Here is a 5,991-nt window from a genome sequence, read left to right as displayed (position 1 = left end):
ATAGAAATTAAAGCTGGAGAAATCCACCGAATGTTAACAGTGTATCTCTGGAGAGTGGGGTTAATAGAAGATTTCTATCTGTTGGTATGTGTTTCTGATATGTTTGAATGTGATATCACATTATATCACATTTATAATTATAAAAAACAAATGATTTAATTCTGTTTTTTAAATTTCATGAAGCTGCCAATCACCAGTTGTCCATACCTGCAGCCTTCTGAATCATCTAAATAGTTTCTGCAAAGGAATGTTCAAGCTTATTGCAAAATTTGATGCATATTCGTTGCTCTCCTTGCTCAGTCATTTTTGAATGCAACAGTCACACAGTACACATTTACTCAAAGGCGTCTACAGCCTAGTACAGTGAAATCATCATTATTTGCTCATGTGTGTTCCAGTCCACTCCCCTTGGCTGGCAGGTTACATCAATGTTATGCAAACCATTCTCCTTATATTAACATGGCTGGATTTTTTCCAGACAGAACTTCATGTGTATATATAAACATATATAACAACTAAAGCTAAGTGAAATCATTTTGACTTTTCTGACCCGAATGTCCTAAGTAAATTCTTTTTAAGGAAAAGGGGAAATTTGCAGGGGTGTCCAGCTTGTGGCCCACAGGCCGCATGCAGCCCAGGATGGCTGTGAATGGGGCCCATCCCAAAATTGTAAATTTACTTAAAACATTGTGAGATTTTTTTGTGATCATGTATCACAATGTATTTAATATATGGCCCAAGACAACTCTTCTTCCAGCGTGGTGAAGAGATGCCAAAAGGTTGGACACCCCTGTTTTAGAGCTTCACTGATCTTGTTGACAAGTAGTTCTCAAACTTGAACATACATCACAGTCACCTGGAGCAGTTGGCATCAGTGTTTTGATTGGTTAAACACTGATGCCAACATGTCTGAAGTTTTAGACTTATTAAGGTTGGATAAAGATACAAGAGTTTGCATTTCTAAAAGTTTTCCAAGTGGTGCTGCCAATCCCGAGAACCACTGCATAGACCAAAACCTGGCTACTAACCCATCTCTTACCACCCATGTGACCCTACTTAGAAGGCGTCACTAAGCTATTAACCTTGGCTGCCCCAGCCCTGGCAGAGTTGTGGAAATATTCTTCTACTGATCTAGGTTCCAATTTAATCTAGTGGGATCATTTTCTCACTCACTCTGGGAGTGTCTGAAACTTGATTCTGTTTTAGTTGAACTATTCATGAAGCCTCTCAGTGTGGGAGTAGGGAAAGGGGAGAGCTACCAACTACTCTCTCCTTCTGTTTGTAAAAGGGGGTTGATGAGAAAAGGAGAAACTGCCAAGAGATGTACTTGAGTAGGAGGAGACTGCTCTGCCAAAAGCCAGCCTTGAATGTCATTCTATCAAAAGGTAAATAATACCCATATTGCCTTCCTGGTGAAGTTTTTACTGGAATAATGCCAGCAATTCTTGTAGGTTTAATAGCACATTTTTACAAGCTTGGGAAATGCTAGGAAAGTGCCTGAGGAAAGCAAAGAACCTTTTTTCCCCCTCAGTTGTTTTTCTTTAAGTTAAACTTTCATCTGAGAGGGGGTGTCTTAGGCATAGTCTTGTTTTGAGGCAAGTGGGGAGTAGGGGTACTTCTGTTGGTCCTCTTAGCTAGAGGATGTCATTAATTTGGGGATTATAGTAAGAAATCTTCATTATTTTGTTTCTTCATCATCACCTCTCCCTTCAAACTAAAGTTATAGCCAGAAGAGAAAAGCTGGGTCTTTTTTTAAGTTGTTTTGTTTTGTTTAAGAAACATAATATACTGCAGAATGGGGGTTGGGGCGGGGAAAGTGATTTAAGAAGAGAACACAAGGAAAGAAAGAGGTGATCAATCTTTCTGGGAAGTGTTACATAAAAGAGGAACTGACCTTGCTGCAGATTTGTAAATGCTGTTATTCCAGGACCAAATTTTACATAAACCAATAGATTGATGCCCAACTTCCTTTTCCCTACTCTAGTCATGAGCAGGATTGCTATCCATCTCAAACAAAATAGCAATCTTCAGAGCTACATTAAAAGTTCTAGGACAGATCTTCTCTTTGGAAAATTTTGGATTTACCTTTTTATGTGTCATTTATATCTGTCAGGGAAAGCTATTTTGTCTAAGAGGCCTCAGAAGAAGGGAAATAATATCCAAGGCTCCAATAATTTGTTGTGAATTTTACCCATCTTAACGTAAAACTTTTTATGTAGTTTTGCATTCAAAAATCTTGTATTCCTTTTCTTAAAGAGAGCCCCCCGCCCAACTTGTATAAACTTCAGGCCCTATAAAACCTGAATCTGGTCCCTGCATATGAAAATAAGAGCCAAAAACAAACATAGAATACTTGGAACCAAAACAACATCAACCTTTTTCTTCTTTCAGTAAGAATGTATATTACTTTTTGAGGGGGAGAGAGGAAATATATCAGCCTAAGAGGAGCAAAATTAGCTTATTAGAAGTGGTGACTATGAGTGAGTTTGAGTAAGTAAACTGGAAACCTTTGTTCCAAAGTTCAGGAATTCAGATTTAATTAGATAAGAAGTAGGATAATCAAAAATGACTTGAGTTTTCCAATTTCCAGATATAGAATATTTTCCATCTCTCTGTAGCATTTGAGGCTGTTGGCAAACCTGCTCCTTGAACAAGATACTCTCGTCTCTTCAATTTCATGACTCTACACTCTTGAGGTTCTTCTACTTGTAACTGTCCCATCCATGTGTCTTTAACCTCTTTCCTCCACCATAAATGCAGATATTCCCTTGTTTCTAATTCTCCTTTGGCTACCTCACCTACTCCCTATTACTTCAGCCGTCCTATCCTTGGGTGATTCAGCTCTAAAGGCCTTGCTCTTCTTTACTCTTAAATTTCAGTTCCACATTGTTGCCTTCTGAGCATGCCATACCTTTAAATTCAACCCAACCCAAACTGAACTCATTATCATCCTTTAAAATATATGCTATTCCTAAAATAAATTATTCTATGAATGGAAACATTTTTCTTTCAGCCATCCAACCATAAGCCCCAGAGGGTGTTTGTTTCTTTTTTATCACTTTCTTCTTCCTCCCACTACATGTCCATTTAATTTATAAATCTTGTCCAATCCTCTTTCACAGCCTCATATCCGTTCCTTCCTTTTTGTCACACACTCTGTTATCCTAGTTTATATTGATACTGACGTTACTTCTTGGTGAGACTTCCACAACTCCTTCTCATTGTTTCCCACCCTATGGTGTCTGTTATTTCCTGCCTCCAGTATCTTTTATGTATTGTTATCAGTTATCGTCCTAAAATATGACTTACTTACTTTCCTATTTACCTTGATTATTTATCCTCCTTCATTAAATAAGCATAAATGGTATGCGCAATGTGCCAGGTTCTGGAATAGATATTAGTTCATTCATGTAGGTACACCAGTCCTGCCCTAGGCCCTGAGGCTATGCTGTGTATGTGACAGACGACATTTAGAGCTTACATTCCAGTTAGAGTCAGTGGGATACAAAGTAAGATACAGCCCCTGCTCTCAAGGCATTTACCTTTCCAAAATGTTTCAGTGGTTCCCCTAAGCCTGGAAGAATAAAATTCAAATTCTTTACCCTGACTTTCAAAGCTTATTATGACCTTATCTCAAGTAATAAAAGTATCTCTAGATGAGTAATCTTGAGTTTGTATGGGTCATATATTCTGTATTGGGTACCACATTTCATTTTAAGATTTGATGTCCTTATTTATTTGTTAGTCTTAGAAAGTCTCATTTTTTACTGGATTCAGAGGTAGAAGTTCTCAGAGAAGACAGCCAATATCTCTTGGCAATCTGTTCCTGGTGTTTTTCTTTGGCTTCCTTCATCCTCTTAGCCAGAAGTTTAGAATATTCTGCAAGCTCTTCTTTTTTTACTTAGTATGTTGTTTCTTCAAAGCAGTATGTTGATGTTTGTGCTGCATGACAGGCAGAGTAACAAGATGCTGAATTTTGGGTGCTTTGGTCCGAGTTTGCTTACTTTCTTTGTTCAGGGGCTTTCTCACAACATGTTGGTGGACATCAGTTTTTTTTTAGAGATTCAAAAGTTTGCAGATTCTCCTAGCTCTTTTGGGCCCCAGTTGATGAGGCACAGTAGTGGCACTGAGATGAGAAATATCTTTCTTTCCTATTTTTACAATGACCAAGTTGAGAGCACTGGGACTGGTATCCACAATGCAACCCCAAACAGATTGGCGCTTTCTTTCTCCAGTCCTCCTTAGTCTGTAACAGGAATTCCCCTTACTCAGTAGCAGGTGGACATGGCCGTGGATCAAGACACCCTGCCTCTTTGGGAAACCTTGTTTGTTGATCCCACCACTGATTTGAACCACATAACCCTTCCATTCTTCGCCCAGAGCATCAGCAGCAACTTCAGTGGTCATACGCTCCTCATAAAAGGTACGAAGCTTGTGTTATTGTCCACTTCAATGAGTTTCTGGCAGCCAGTTGCTGAGAAAAAGATGTTCAGCTTCATCCTGAAGCAGCTGACTGACTCAAAGGCACCACAAAAAAGAGCTGGGCACCACATTTCAAAAAGGCCATAGACACACTAGGATCTCTTCACCGGGAAAAAGCTAGAGTGATAGAAGGGCCAGAAAGAAATGAGTGACCAGACTGAATTCAAAATTTTCTTGAAATTTCACACTGTCTAAACTTTAAGTGTCTAAATTTATATTACTTTGGGGATAATTTTTGTCAGAATCTTGAATAAAGATACCCATATCTCGCATGCAAAAAAAAATTAGTCAAAAAGTACTTGATAGATATCTTCAAATCCTGAAAATCTGGTGTATGGAAAAGATATGTGTTGAGCTACAAGCTCCTAAGTTAAAAGTAGAGCAGTGCTAAGGAAGCAGATTTGGCTCAATGTAAAGAATACTCTTAAAGAATGGACCATAGGAGATAGCCCCTGAAGGCTCCTGAGGAAATCACTTAAACAGTTAAAGCAGGGGCTTTCAGAAATAATCAGAAGGCTGATACAACAGAGTGACTTTTAATGGTTCCTTCCAATGATGAGATTCCATGATTTATACCTTTCAGTTTCACATATTGTGCATTCCACCACAGTGAATTAAACAGAATTTCCCAAAAAGTTCCCATGCTTTACTGTCTCCATCACTGTTCCTTCTATGCCCACAGGGCCTAGTTTTTGTGCTGTGCTTATTAAGTGGTAAATGATGCATTCAAATTAAATTTAAAGTTGACAGAATTCAGGCCCTGGCTGGGTAGCTCAGTTGGTTAGACCCTCATCCTCATACATCAAGGTTTCAGGTTTGATTTCTGGTCAGGGCACATACAAGATTTAACCAAAGAATGCATAAAAGAGTGGAACAACAAATCAAAGTTTCCCCCTCTCTCTCTCCTCCCTTCCCTCTCCCTTCCATCCCTCCTTCTCTTCCTTCTTTTCTCTCCCTAAAATCAATAAATAAAATTTTTAAAAAGTTGATAGAGTTCAAATAGTAATAGAGGGAGACCTATTTGTAATCTGTTTACAAACCACACACAAGTCTTAGGGAAAACTAAAGTGACAAGAGCCACTATAAAGGACTATCTCTTGATCTCCCATACCTTAGGACTCCAGTCTGAGTAAGCTCAGGGGCGGTGGGTCAAAGAACACTTCATCTCTTACATCTCCTCTGCCTCTAGCCAGACGCAGGAATGTAGACTATCTCCCTTAGGTGAATTTTTCACCAGGAAAATCTCTAGTTAGAGATAAAACAGATGACTGGAAATCCCATTACTAATCATCTCAGAAATGTTCTTTGACACAGAAATTCTGGGGTACACACAACCTAAACTCAAATTGCAATCCTTTCTTCAAATCATATTATACATTGAATATCTATTACATTCCTAGCACCAAATAAACCTAAACCCAGAATAGTTGTCAGAGCTTTGAATTACGGGCTTTAGGCCTTCTTAGCTTCCCTTCACTGTTGATGTTAGAAATTTTCAATGCTGCACAA

General features: G+C 38.7%; 1 pseudogene; it reads right to left on the bottom strand.

The window, feature by feature from the left end:
• Positions 1-3,757: 3,757 nt before the first annotated feature.
• LOC129062472 (40S ribosomal protein S6-like) lies at positions 3,758-4,499 on the bottom strand (annotated as a pseudogene).
• Positions 4,500-5,991: the final 1,492 nt, after the last annotated feature.

Source organism: Pteronotus mesoamericanus, unplaced genomic scaffold, assembly GCF_021234165.1.
Source record: "Pteronotus mesoamericanus isolate MK-2021 breed Mesoamerican mustached bat unplaced genomic scaffold, CSHL_Meso_final scaffold_705, whole genome shotgun sequence".
Classification (NCBI taxonomy): Eukaryota; Metazoa; Chordata; class Mammalia; order Chiroptera; family Mormoopidae; genus Pteronotus; species Pteronotus mesoamericanus.
This window is presented reverse-complemented; position numbering and strand designations above follow the sequence as displayed.